This window comes from Leptopilina heterotoma, unplaced genomic scaffold, assembly GCF_015476425.1.
Source record: "Leptopilina heterotoma isolate Lh14 unplaced genomic scaffold, ASM1547642v1 Lhet_60, whole genome shotgun sequence".
Lineage (NCBI taxonomy): Eukaryota > Metazoa > Arthropoda > Insecta > Hymenoptera > Figitidae > Leptopilina > Leptopilina heterotoma.
In genome coordinates, this window is record NW_025111138.1 from 6831098 (window position 1) to 6846139 (window position 15042).

General features: G+C 30.7%; 1 protein-coding gene across 5 annotated transcripts in view; it reads right to left on the minus strand.

Moving 5' to 3' along the window:
• LOC122509324 (axin) overlaps positions 1-15042 on the minus strand; it is a 73221-nt gene that overhangs the window by 18529 nt on the left and 39650 nt on the right. The window contains exon 1 of one of the 5 annotated variants that reach the window (XM_043623291.1): positions 13875-14798. The exons of 3 other annotated variants lie outside the window; for them this stretch is intronic. The gene's annotated coding sequence lies outside the window, so the exon portion shown is untranslated. Of the gene's footprint in view, positions 1-6257; positions 6499-13874; positions 14799-15042 lie in introns of those variants that run through there. One more of the 5 variants, XM_043623294.1, reaches the window with a different exon arrangement.

Consider the following 15042-nt stretch of genomic DNA (forward strand, 5'->3'; position numbering starts at 1 on the left):
ACAAATGGAATAGTAATTAAATTAACCGATTTGAAACTGATGCTTTTGACCTATTCGATTTGTAAGCAAGCACTGCTTATATTTGGATTTAAAACATTTTCATTTGCCGGCAGATTGTTAAATATTTTCCAAAAGTTAATTATTTGTAAATTATTTACCAAACACTCGCTTTTGGAAATTATTTTCCAAAAATTGTCAATTTGTATAAATTATTTCCCAAAAGCTGGCGATTTCTAAATTATTCCCCAAAAAACTGTCGATTTGTAAACTATTTTCCAAAAATTATTTGTAAATTATTTTACAAACATGGCAATTCGTAAATTATTTTTCAGAAACTGGACATTTGCAAATTAGTTTCAAAAAGCTGGCGATATACAAATTATATTAAAAAAATTGTCGATTTGTTAATTATCTTCCAAAAGTTAATTTTCAATTCTTCAAGAAATCTGTCGATTTATAAATTATTTTCCAAAAAGTTATTTATAATTATTTTCCAAAAATTCTTCATTATTTGTATATTATTTTTTAAAATTGTCAATTTCTAAATTATTTTTTTCAAAAACTGTCCATTTGTAAACTATTTTTCAAAAATTATTTGTATAAAGTATTTTCCAAAAATTGACAAATTTGTAAATTATTTACCAAAAGCTGTTGATTTGTAAATTATTTTCAATAAATTGGATATTTTGTAAATTAATTTCCAAAAGCTGACAGTTTCTAAATTATTCTCCAAAAAAGTTGATTTGTAAACTATCTTCCAAAAATGATTCGTAAATTACTTTCAAAATTTTGGTTGTTTAAATTTCTTTCCAATAATTGTTAACTTGTAAAAATGTTTCCAAAAGCTGTCGATTTTTAAATTATTTTCAAAAAACTCGATTTCCAAATTATTTTCTAAAAGTTGATTATTATTTTGTAAATTATTTTCCAGAAGCTGGTGATTAGTAAATTATTTTTTAAAAATTGTTCGTTTGTAAAATATTTTACAAAAATTATTTATAAATCACTTTCCAATACTGGAGATTCGTAAATTATTTTCCAAAAACTGTCGATTCATAAACTACTTTCCAAAATTTATTTGTAAATTACTTTCCAAAGTTGGCGATTTCTTAATTATTTTTCCAGAAACTGGAAAGTTGTTAATTATTTTTCAAAATTTATTTGATAATTATTTCACAAATCTGTCGATTCGTAAATTGTTTGTCAACAGTTATTTGTAAATTAGTTTCCAAAGTTGTCGATTTCTTAATTATTTTCCAGAAACTGGAAATTTGTTAATTATTTTCCAAAATTTATTTGAAAATTATTTAACAAATCTGTCGATTCGTAAATTATTTTCCAACAGTTATTTGTAAATTATTTTCCAAAAAGTATCGTTGGTTAACTAACTTCTCAAGAGTTATTTGTAAATTATTTACAAAAATTGATTATTTTTATATTATTTTCCAAAAGCTGTCGAATTCTAAATTATTTTCCAAAAATTGTCGATTTGCAAGCTATATTCCAAAAATTATTTGTAAATTATTTTCAAAAACTGTCTGTTTGTAAATTAATTTCCAAAACTTGTCGACTCGTAAATTATTTCCCAAAAGCTGACGAACTATTTTCCAATATGGATTTGTTCTCCTGAACTTGAAATTATTGTAAACCGCACCAGTCGGTATCAGACTTGAATCATTTGATGTTCTTCAAAGCTTTTTTTGTTCAATCTTCCCCTGAAGATAACAAAAAATTTTTTCCGATGCAATTTGATTCATTCGAGATAACAGATTCATTCACAATCATAAAAATGCTTATTCGATTGTAAAGAATTTTTAATAATCCAGAATTTTTTTTTCAAAATAAAGTGGTTTGCTCTGTTACAAATGGAATAGTAATTACATTAACCAATTTGAAACCGGTGCTTTTGACCTATATTTATTCGGTTTGTAAGCAAGCAATGCTTATATTTGGATTTAAAACATTTTGTCTCGCCGGCAGTGGTACTCATACAAAAGTCAATGTTTTGCTTCTTTGGCAAATATATTCTCTCCTCAAATAATAAAACATTTATGTGTTTACACATTGATGTGCGCACTTATTTGTCGATATGTTCTCTCACCCCATGATATACATTTCTTTCTTCTGCATTATACACTTTTTTTGCCCAAAAAAAATTTTTTGTTAATATTTTTTAAAAATATTTTTTCGTGTTAACTATTTTTCCGAAATAACAACGAACAAATGAGAAACAAACAGAAGGCAAAAAAATAAAATGGTAAAAGCTCTTCTCAAACAGTAAATTCGTTATCCTGTTGGGGAAAAAAAGCAACTTTGACCCACTTTTTTTTCAACAAACACACAAGCTAGGCGTATCCGAACAACATGTATACATAAAATCAACGATCGATAATTCAAATAAATGTGAACTTCTCCATTAATGGTTGAAGTCATTAGCGGTGTTGCGCGCGGCATTCTTTTGTGAAAGCAATGTAGGCCGTCTTGACGTGAAACTTGGCCATAAACGAGGACAATAAGCAGGATATGTTGTGTTGTATAAGAAAGTCGACATTCAACAGCGAAAAACTTTTTGATAGGACCAATTTCCAAATACCACAAACGACCCTCTAAAAATTTTGACAAAAAGGGTACACCTCTTGTTTCGTGTATTAAGATTCCTTCTCGAAGGGGACACGACCGGTTACTACATCGGCCACTGTCCGATGTATATAGTATTGCTTTCTTTTTCCTTCTCTCTTCCTGTGTCTCTCCCCATCCAACCTTTTACCGTTCTCGAGAATCGCATACACACAGTGGTAGCTTGTTTTTGAAAAGAATGTTAATCGCACAACGATAAGGGAAGTTATATATACGTATAAACTCGTATATATACCTTTTATCTCATTCTCTCCCTTCCATAATATAAAAGCAAGGAGCCACAAAACTTCTTCTCTCTTTCTCAAGAAAGAAGGAAGTAGCAAACACCCTAAGAGAAAGAGGAGAAGAAGAGAGCAGAGCAAAAAAACAACAAAACGCTATAGAAAAACAAGAGAGGCCGCTGCCCTGAAAAACTAGTAGCCTCCGTGTAAGAATGCCGACTGACAGCTCCAAGGGATCTCAGAAACCTTGCATATAAATACGCACCACTCGATTTGCAATCCACGTTACTGTAATTGGATTTAGATGACAATGACAATCGACAGCGACAGGTTGGATAATAGTAAACGAGTATTACTGTCACTCTATGCGCATTTTCTCTGGAATGCTTTTGATTTTAAACAACTTTTTTTTTTATAGATATCAAACATCTTGTGTACATTTCAGACACGATTGCATTCCTCCAATTACATTCTCACAAGAGAGAAAGTTACGGTCTATTTAATTTTTCCAGTTTCTTTCTGAGGATCACTGCGCGCGAGGATGTTTATCCGATCTATACCTAAAAAAACAAATCTCGCATTTAATAACGAAAAACTATATCATTAATTTTTTATCCTTTTTTTTAGGAATAAAATAGGATCTGAATTAAATTTTGAATAGGAATTCATTTCAAATTTCTTTCCTTTTTTTCTATTTCTGAAAAATTATGTTCCTTAAGTTTTGAATATATTCAAATGGAACGAAATTTTTGTTACTTCATTTAATTTGTATTTTGTATATTAAAAAAAATTCTTAACTAAGCAAAAATATTTAATTTAAATAAATTAAGTTTTTAAAAACTAAAACAAAAATGTAATAAATAAATAAATTTGCATTGAATTTCGTAAATTCTGGAAAAATATTGAGAAAGAAAACTTTTGTTCACTTGAACGTTCAAAATTTTAGGCCAATCAAAATTTAGCAATTTTATATTCTTTCCTTTTCATTTCTTAGAACTTCAATTTTAAGTTTTTGTAAAATTCAATTTTATTTGACACATTTTTCTTCAAAAAACACGATTATTTTCAAAAATCGTAAAAAATTTCCTCAAAATAGAAAATTTATATGAATAAAATTGGATGAAATTTATGATTGTTTGGCAAATTTTTCAATTAATTAATTTCAAGAATTCAATTATCTTCAAAAAAAATTATAATTAAAATTCTTCAAAAATCTACATTTTTCAAAATTTATCAATTCAGTTATTAAAAAATTCAATAATCTTGCTAAATAAAAATTTCAATTTCAAATCTTCTAAAATTTAATTATTTCTAAAAATTGCTATTGTAACTTCTTCAAAATTCAATAATTTTCTAGGTTTTTTAACTAAAATTAATTGAATTCTTGCGAAGAATTTTATTATTTATGAAAATAATTCAATTCTTGTAAAGAATTTTATTGTTTATGATATAATTAAATTCTTACGAAGCATTTCTTTGAACTTTTTTAATATAGTCGATTTTGTTAATAATTGAAATTAATTATTTTATAATTAAATTTTATTAAAATTATTTTTAAAAAATTTAATTCATTTAAAGAATTTTTTTAGTTTTCAAAAATAATTAAATGTGTAGTTTTTTAAAGAATATTTAAAATGATTTTGATGAATTTTATTAAAATTTTTGAAAATAATTGAATTTTTTCGAAACATTTCTTTGAATCTTTATAAAGTTATTGAAAATAATTGAATTCGAACGAAGAATTTTATTAGTTTTGAAAATAATTCAATTCTTGTGAAGAACTTTATTAAAATTTTTAAAAATAATTGAATTCTTTCGAAACATTTCTTTCAATTTTAATAAAGTTATAGAAAATAATTGAAATCGAGCGAAGAATTTTATTAGTTTTGAAAATAATTCAATTCTTGTGAAGAATTTTATTAAAATTTTTGAAAATAATTCAATTCTTTCGAAATATTTCTTTGAATTTTTTTAATATAGTCGATTTTGTTAATAACTGAAATTAATTATTTTATTATTAAATTTTAGTAAAATTATTAACAAAAAAATTTTATTCCTTTGAAGAATTTTTTTAGTTTTCAAAAATAATTAAAATCTTTTGAAGAATTTCTTTGAATTTTTGAAAAATAATGGAATTTTTTAAAATTATTTTAATTGATTTTAAAAGTAATTGAATTTTACAAAGAATTTCTTTCAAGTTTTTAAAACAATCGTGTTTATGACTAATTGTAACTAAAAATCGGAAATCGGAAATAATTGAATTCTTGCTGGAATTTAAATATAATTTTTAAAAATAATTGAATTCTTTCGAGAAATTTTATAAAAATTGTACTGAAAATAATTGAATTCGTGCGAAGAAATTAATTATTCATGAAAATAATATGATTTTCTAGATTTCTAATAATTTTGAATAAATTCTTTTCGATTATTCAAAATTTTTTAATTGAATATATTCAAAAATTCCAAATAATTGCTAATAATTAAATAATTTTAAAAAATATTTAAATTAAAAAATGTTTTTAAAACTAAGTTGTTTAGAATTTTTAATTAAAATTACTCAAAATACAAACATTCAAAAATTTCAATTATTTTCTAGATTCTTAAATTCTGACATTCTTTTCTAAATCAATTATTCTATATAAGTTTTAGAAAGTACTTCGAGAATTGAATTATTTAAAAAAATGTACATAAAATACAATTTAAAATTCAATTATTTTAAATTCAATTTTACGAAAATTTGATAATTCGAAAAACTTGCAGAAAAATGTTCCACTTTCTTCTATAATACATAATAGAAATTAAAATGAATTCCATATCGACCAATAATTCAATAATTCAAGTTTAGAAAATTAACAGAATAAAAAGAGAGAAAATTTGGAATATTTTCTTTTGAAATTAACCATTTCAAAATTTATTCTAAAAAGCAACGAGAGAAGCTTCATTTCATTTTATCTTTTTTCGAGTCACGAGACCAATCTTTTTCCTTCCTTCTTCTCTAAATCGGCTTTTCGAATCCAATTTTCAAAATTCCAATTGAATCTTTTTTCCTCACTCTGAAAGGACATGCACACATATAATTCCTAATTTTAACAGACATATTGATAGCGTAGAGAGTGAATCAAGTCCAAGACCGAAAGCGATAATCGGATCTAATATCAGTTGCCGGAGCTTTGAACGAGCGGAAAGTTGAAACGCGCGTATATGTTGCGACTTACGTTCGAGAAAGAAATCCCTCCATGAATCTGAAGGAGAGGTTTTAACAGGTAAATTCGTATATGTTAGAGAGAAAGAGAGAAGAGTGCCAAGAAATAGAGAGAGAGAGAGAGAGAGAGACGGAGGGAAATGATAGAAGTGAGAGAGAGAAGCGGATGAAAAAAAAGAGAGACGGAAAACGTAGACCTCGATGGCTGGCGGCACCGCTTGATGTACGCCGGGTCCGTAATTACAGGTTTTCGGAACGCCTCGCTTGGCCGAGCCACGCTGTTCGAGAGGCAGGGCCTTCCTCGCCACTACATCTACCCGGTGTGCCTTCAGATTTATCTACTTATATGTACCTCTAGTATTCCCACTCTCAAACGAACATAACACCTGCTACCAAAAATATTTCACATCATTTCAATTTTCCATTTTTACTTTATGCATTGGGTGGAAAAATATTTTCCGAAAAATTCCTTATTTGTGGATTATTTTCAAAAAATCTGCTTGGTTTGTCAATTATTTTCCACAAAAGTTGGCGAGAAGTAAATTATTTTCCAAAAACTGTTTGTAAATTATTTACCGAAAGCTGGTTAATTTGCAAATTATTTTCCACAATCTAATGTAAATTATTTTCCACAAACTGTCGATTCGTAAACTATATTCCAAAAATTATTTGTAAACTATTTTCCAAAAACTGGCAATTTGTAAATTATATTCCAAAAATTATTTGTAAATTATTTTCCAAAAGCTGTCGACTTCCAAATTATTTTCCCAAAAACTGGCGAGTTTTAAACCATAATTTCCAAAAAATATTTGTACATTTTCCTCCAAAAATTAGGTTTTTGCAAATTATTTTCCAACAGTTATTTGTAAATTACTTTCTAAAGTTAACGATTTCTAAATTGTTTTCCAAAAACTGGCTATTTGTAAACTATTTTCCAAAAATTGTTAGCACATTAATTTTTCAAATACCGGCGATTTGTAAATTATTTTCCAAAAACTGGCGAATTTCAAACTATTTTCCAGAATTATTTGTTTAATATTTTCCAAAAACTGTCTGTTCGTAAATTATTTTCCAGAAACTGGCGATTTTTAAACTATTTTCCAAAATTATTTGTAAGCTGACGATTCATAAATTATTCTCCAAACTCTCGATCCTTTTAAATTATTTTTCAACCATTATTTGTAAATTATTCTCCAAAAAACTGTCGATTTATCCAAGTATATTCCAAAAATGATCAGTAAATTACTCTCCAAAATCCATGCAAATCGTAAATTATTCTCCAATAGCTCGATATTTGTAAATTATTTCCCAAAAACTGCGCGTTTTTTAAATTACTTTCAAAACTCCTGCGTTTCGTAAATCATATTTCAAAAACTGGCTATTTGTAAATTGTTCTCCAAAAATTATTTGTAAATCATTCTACAAAGCTTGTTATTCGTAAATTATTTTCCAAATCAAGCGATTCGTCATTGTCCAAAACCCAGCGATCCATAAATTATTTTCCAAAAACTGGAGATACGTAAATTATTTTCCAAAAACTGATTGTCTCTAAATTTTGTTCCAAAAGCCGACTGTCAGTGAATTATTTTGCAAAAATTGGTTATTTGTCCTAAAAAACAAAAAACAAATTGTAATAGTAGAAAATTATACAAAAAAACAGAATACATAGTGAAAAAATAGGTACGATATTTAAATGAATTATTACGGAACTTGCTTTTCGGTCCATTCTAGGAAATGCAAAGTCGATTAAATATTGAAATCATGGTCCATACATTTGAAAGATTCAACAGGTCGTGGAGCGGGAATTAGACGAGTCACTATGAAAAAAAAACTGAAAATATTATCAGGAAATCTTTACAATAAGCAAATTTTTTTCTGACTTCAAAAAAATGTTTTTCAACGTTTTTCAAAGGAGCAAAAGTAAAAAATACATTACTTTATCTTTGATTTTCTTTCACTCTTCTATTATAATTATCCAAATTTTTACTCTTAGTGCTTATAATAAAAATCTTAGGAAAAAAGAAGATAATTCAGAAATACAATTTCTGATTCTCTTCTATTTTTCTAATTCGAATGTATTTGTAATTTAAAACCTCGTCTGGAAAATCAAATAGAAATTACGAAAATTAAAGTCTTCTGGGAACAATAATTGTTTACATAGTTTAGTATAATAATCTCGTCAAATATTTCGAAATTCAGAGCATGAGATTGTGCGGGGCATTTAAAAAGAAATTTCACAGGCAATTCGTGCGTCGGCAGCCGGTTTGAGACACTGGGTACGTGATCCTACGCGCCATTTATGAATGCAGCTGGAAGAAAAGGCTTGGACTACTCTTCTTGAAACGTTTGTGAGCGAGATGGATGGACGAAAATACGATTAAGGGAGGGTATACCTATACACAACGTGCACAGAAAGATGCCGGTAGTATACTCTAGAGTCTCTTTTGAATTTCGGCTCCTCGGGCAGTCTGGAGCCCAGAGAGAGAAAGAAAGAGAGAGAGAGCATATCGGGTGTTGGAAAAGTGTGCTGCATTCAAATTTTATGCCGTTAAATGTACTCTCATCAAGCAGCCACAACAAAATTCTTAGGCAAATATGTTAAAATTAAAAGTGGTCGGTGTCGGAAAATTCTTTGAAATCTGGTCCTAACCATCATCGACCAACCGAAACAGGAACGAGAGAAAGGGAAAAAAAGAGAGAAAAAAAGAGAGGAGAGAGAGGCAGAGAAGGTTGCCTCAGAGATGCAGCGGCTGACTAAACTTCTAAGAAAGATACAATGATGCAGGTATGGCTCGTGGGGATTTTCTTTTTTATCTTTCTTGGTGTGGAGTCCTCATCGACACCTCGGCTAAGTTAAAAGAAAACAAAAAAAAAAATTCGTCCAATGAAGAAACAAGTGAACGACTTTCTATTCCAGATCTTTAAACTATCCCAAAAAAACACTATAATCTCCAAAAAAAAATTTCTTCTTCAAATATTCGAAATATTTCTCCGGTTCATCAGTTATTGAAAATGAGTCTCATTGAATATCCAAAAAAACGTTAGTTATTCAATATCTTTGTTTGTTGATTAAATGAGTTATTCAAATACATCAGTTATTGAAGCATTTCTATTTTTAATGCACAGATATTTTGGAGACATGTACAAAAATAAAACACACACTTGTGCCGAAACAAGGAAGAAGAGAAAACTCAAGAGTTCAGTGAAAAAATGGAAAAAAATAACTTCTCGTTTTTGAACAGAATGTTAACGAAATAAGAGCAGAAAATGAAAAAATAATTACAATCCTAGTGCGTCAAAACCAGAAATAAATTGTATATTATTTATCAAGCAACTGTGGTCAGTGTTTGTCCCACCGGAAAGGAATCTTAAAACATCTACTTAAGATAAAAATGTCGATTAGAAAATCTCGTGTTACGAAGAAAACACAAGTGATAAACAACAACAGGCGCATTCCTTACGCTTGCACCAAACTCCTGTGTTTTGAAAAACTTTTTTAGACAATATATTGAAATATTGAGCAAAGTTGTCAATTAGAAAGGGCCAAAGGGTCCTGATTCATAATAAGAAAACAAGAAGAAAAATGCTTCGAAACGATTATACAGGTAAGGATTCAGTAAGGATCATCATCACCTAACTAGAAATGCAAAGAGACAATTGGGTGGGGATTAAAGTATGAGAGGAGAGAGTTTTTTAAAAACTCTTTTATGTTCTCGCACATCAACACACAGACATAGTCAATAGAATGTTAGAAAGGGTTAAGCGAGGGTGAAACTGATGATGAAGTCGAGGGCGTTAGAGTCGATAACTACGACACTGGGCAATCCGAAGCTTCTCAAACGAGAAAAGCATACACACGGCTCCCATTCAACTAACCCTTTCAGTCTTTCTCCGACGACCCCGTTCTTCTCTTATACCCCCGCGTTCATCCACCCTAATCGTCTTTCTTTTTTCATCGTATATACCTTCCTTCTATATCGCCTCCTATACTCTTCAAGCCATCATCCTGCCTCTCGCAATGTCGGCAAAATCTCTTTTACACGCCTCAAGAGAAAGAGAGAGAGAGAGAGAGAGAGAGAGAGAGAGAGAGAGAGAGAGAGAGAGAGAGAGAGAGAGAGAGAGAGAGAGAGAGAGAGGCGATATCCAAAGCGAGTGACTAAGAGAGTTATATCACTCTCGAAAGAGAGCGAGAGAGAAACAGACACTATACACCTTTCTCTTATTCTGGCATTCGATGTCTGTCAACCGTGTCCTTTGAATTAGGCCTTATTTGCATCATCTACAAAACGAAAGAATTAAGAAATGAACTAAAAAGAAATTAAGAATTAGTAGGAATAAAATTAGGAAACGAATTAAATAAAATTAAGAAAAGAAATAGATTCGAGAAACGAATTTTCTACTGCAACAGAATTTAGGATTGAAAATTAGAGAACAAAATACAAAACAGAAGAAATAATTTAGGACCAAAGACTCCAAAATGGAATCAATTCAGTTTTCCAGACTCTCGCTCGGTCGAGTCTGGAAATTATGTCATTATATAGAAATAAAAAGAAAGTCCCCAAGAGTAAAGTTTCTTTTATTTCCCGCATTGGCCTCTTGCCAGCAATCTTGTCCATCTTCTCCATGCGCGAGAACAAAAGTCATATTTTTCTCTCGCATTATTACGAAATTGTTTACCCTTACATAAGTTTAGAAAAAAAAAATAATACTTCAAAATTTCCCGAACAGAAAAAAAAACAACAATCTTTTACGATGAGAAATAATCACGTGAATTGATATTACGTAAGAATTCTCTTTAAAGACAGTTTGATGATTCTGAATTCCATTCACTGTTGTAATATGAGAAGTTCGCCAAAGATTCATTCATGGGACATTTTCGTTTTGAAGAAAGAAAGAAAAAAAAACCCTTTCGACGTATATATAAAGGTGTTGTATGACCGCAGTTAAAATTGATGGTTTCCAGGTTTTTTTCCTCATCCTCAGAATTATACTTTATATTCATAATTAAGGGGATATTAAGTTCAATTTCAGTGTAATGAAATGAAAGAAACAATTTTTTTTTCCAAGAAATTTCGAGAAAATATATTTTATTTTTAATAAAGGAAGCGGCGAGTATAAAGGAATAAATGTTTTTCTTTCTCTCTCTTTATAGTGATAAATGCTAATGGTTTCCTGAGGATGTGGCTACCAGATATTATAGAAATCCCTAATTATGTATTTTCCATATGGCTCTAATAGATATAGAAACGAACCTGAAGCATCTGGATATGTTTCAAGAAGAATTGTATATTGATTGTCAGTGCGAATAAATCAATGTCAATCGGATCGGACATAAGAGAGACTAGAGAAAGAGACACTTGTGTTAATTATTTTTGTTGGAATTTACAATCTAATTTTGCTTCCTCTCGCGATTCTGGTCGAAATAAGTTTTCTCTTTCCTCTCTTTTCTCAAAAGAAAAAATGAAACAATAAAAAGAGGAAATTAGACAATTAGAAAAAAGAAATCAGAATTCGAGGAGGAGGAAAGATTGTATTCAGAGGAAATATTTTAAATGCATGAAACACAAATTTGTCGCCGGTGTCCCTAGATGTATATAATCATGCCGAAGGCAATGGACCCTCGGCGCAAATGCTCCACACAAATGCTCCAGTTAAAAATTAATGATCTTGATCCAGGCTCATTAATCACACTAGGTGGTAGGTCTTCGTACTCTTTAGGGTCATGTTCGTTCATCGCTTTTAAAAATTTCAAGGTGGCCCGATTCCGTAGTCACCCTGTACACATATATATTTTTGGGGTCGACGTAGAATAAAAGCATGGCGCGATGCCAAAGTCTCAAGTAGGTACACACAAGTACCTGATATTTACTGGCTCAAAAATCCCACCAGGATAGCAGAATTTTTTTTATCTTCATCTTTCCCCGAAATCATCAATTATGGAGAAATTCTATTAATCATTTCCAGCAAAGATAAGAATAGAACAACAAAGATAATACTAAAATAGCAATAGAAAAGAATAGATTAACAAGAAGAAGAAACTAAGAATAGAAAAGAATAAAGCTAATGGAATGAAAAAAGCAAAAAATATAAGAAAACAGTTCATTAGCAGTGAACCATTTTCATTTTTTGTTTTCAACATATGGCACACAATATTTGAAGAGGACGATCAAAGAGATTGAGAATAGAGTGACGAGTTGACCGGATGTTAAGGTCGAACGGAAATCGCGAACACTTTTCTCTCTCTCTCTCTCTCTCGCTTTTGCAAGAGAGAAACCGCTTTCTCTCCTTTGCACTTGGATGACGATATTGACAAAGATTGTGCGCGCGGAAATCGTCAAAGGCCAGTGTCTGCGTTATCAGACAAGATGACTTACGTAGCCAGGGAATTATTGTAACCCGCAGAGCCAACGAATCCTTCAAAAGAAACATCAAAGACACCGCATGGTCGGTTCGTCCACTCAAAAGCAAAGACAGCTTCAGCCGGCTACCGAGATCCCGGCGCCCCTTGAAGCAAAAGAAAACACTTGTACACAGGGAAAAGTCCTTGGCTTGAAACTTTAGATGAATCTCTGACCCGGACTTAAGTCCCGAAAAAGAAAATTTTCCCCAAAAGAAAATCTCCTAAAGAAAAATCTCAACAATAAGAAATTTAAACTCAGCTTCCTTTAACAACAAACCTTGATTAGTACAACGTTTTCCAGCAATAAAAACTATTCATTTTCCCTCTAAATAGAAGCTGTAGGAAAAAAAAAATATTTTCTACAAATAGACTCTATTTGTAAAATCCATTGATAATTACCGATTTTTCAAATAGTGTGAACGTGTGATTGTGTGAATGAATCATTAGTGTGTGTGAAAAAAATTACGTAATACAGGGTCATGACCCTAACAAAGTGTGCGACAATTAATAACTCGATTCATATATATACATGTATACATGCATGCGGTGAAAGTTGAGAGAAAAAAAATAGTGTATAGCAAATTCCACAGTAATTAATCGCCGTCTCATTAAGCGGCGGTTCTTTTCTTCTTTAGCCATGTAAAAAAGTTATTACTTCAATGAAGAATGCAATTCGAGTATATGTTCACCGCCTCACTAAGCACTTAGGCCTGTCGGCAAGATAAGATTCATTTTAATTATTACATCAAGAGATTCCTTTTTCAAAATAATTATGAATTCATAATTTTTAATTTTAATGCTCCTCTAATTTTTGATAAATCGATTCTCAATCTTTCGGGATAATCGACAATATTTTAAGACACCAAAAAACAAACTTCCTCCTGGAATAATCTGTTACTAAAAGAAACAGGATTTTTGTGCATCGATAATTGACAATTTAACAAAGTAAATACAGAATAGAATATTAAGTAGACTACTAAATACTACTAATACTACTACTGCTATTTTTTCTGCTATCCTAAATGCAATACTAAATACAATACCAAATAGAATACTTAATGCAATACTAAATATAATTCCAAATAATATGCTGAATATAATACCAAATAAAATAAAAACCGAATGCTGAACATAATGCCAAATACAAAAAATTGATCCAAAATTTGGATCAATTAGCATTTGGTATTTGATACAAATGGTTCACTATTTGGATCAATTAGCATTTGGCGCTTGATGCAAATGAATTACTATTTGGATCAATTAGCATTTTGATACAAATGGTATTGTTTTAGTGAAAACAAAACAAGAAGAGATAAAAATAAATTATAATAAATTCTGTTGGAAATTATGGTAACACGATTATCTCTCATCAATATTTATAATGTGGGTAGAAAATAAAGAAATGAAGCAATACCTCGGCATCACTTTGATCCATGACAAGAGGTGCGGCGTCATAAAAGAGTTTTATATGCCTCCGTGGCTGTGTTCGATTTAAAGTAAGCTGCTCAAGGCAATCGCTCGCCTAGACTCACTTTTCCTGTTAAAATGGACATTTGTGCTCGAAAAGGTACTATCATTACTATAGACTCGTGACACTATCATTACACTGACAGTTATACCGTAATTCCCTTGCATTTGATGTCTTGTAATTAAGGCGGGAGAGAGAGAAAGAGAGACCCCGTTACACTTCCTCGTCTCCACAACTCTCCAAACGTTTCACGTTTTCTTCTCTTCTGTCTCCCGACAATCGCGATAAAACATCTCAAGTGTCAACAGCTCCAATTTATCCGTTTCTATTTCTTCAACAATTTTTTGTTTCTTCTTTCCTGAACTCCAATTATTTCTTTTGGTCCACTTAATCCATTTAATACGTTTAATAAATAGCAAAGAATTGTTCTTCTTTGGTGAAATAGAATAATTCTTATTTATATAATTTTTTTTTACACAATTATTGCAGAGGAGAAAAAATAGCGGGTATTTATTTTTTTTTGGTTTCACTTATAAGACTTCACTAGATAATTTCACACTTATCTTTCACTCTCAAGTACACGTTGAATGTGAGCTATTAATGCTCAGCGGCATGGAATGTATTTCAAAGGAACGCTTGTTGCCGGTTTAAATTAAAAATAATAAAGCTAATATAATTTTTGTAGTTGGGCGCGAGTTTGTTGACTTCGAGAAGAGAGGAACGTGTTTTCTTCGACGAAGAAACTAAAAACTCAGACCGGCCTGTGCAGTGAACGAACGCGGGTAGACTGAAGTCTAGAGAACAGTGACCATAACCCGGGACGAGAACTCAACTCTCTCTCTCTCTTTCTCTCTCGCTCTCTCTCTCTCTCTCTCTCTCTGTCTGGCAGTTGCCTCACTCGGTGATCTCCCTCTTTCTTACATGTATACACATCTCGCTCCCTCTCACATGATTTCCCCTCTCTCTCTTTTGTCGTCCTTCGTCGGCGTCGCGAAGAACTCAGAACAAAAAGTGGAACAGAAAGGGACGCACCAGGTATGAGGGCTGAGGGCGAAGTCTCCTGAGGGTCTTTAAATGAAAACGCTCTGTTATCCGATCCAACGCAGAGAGTTGA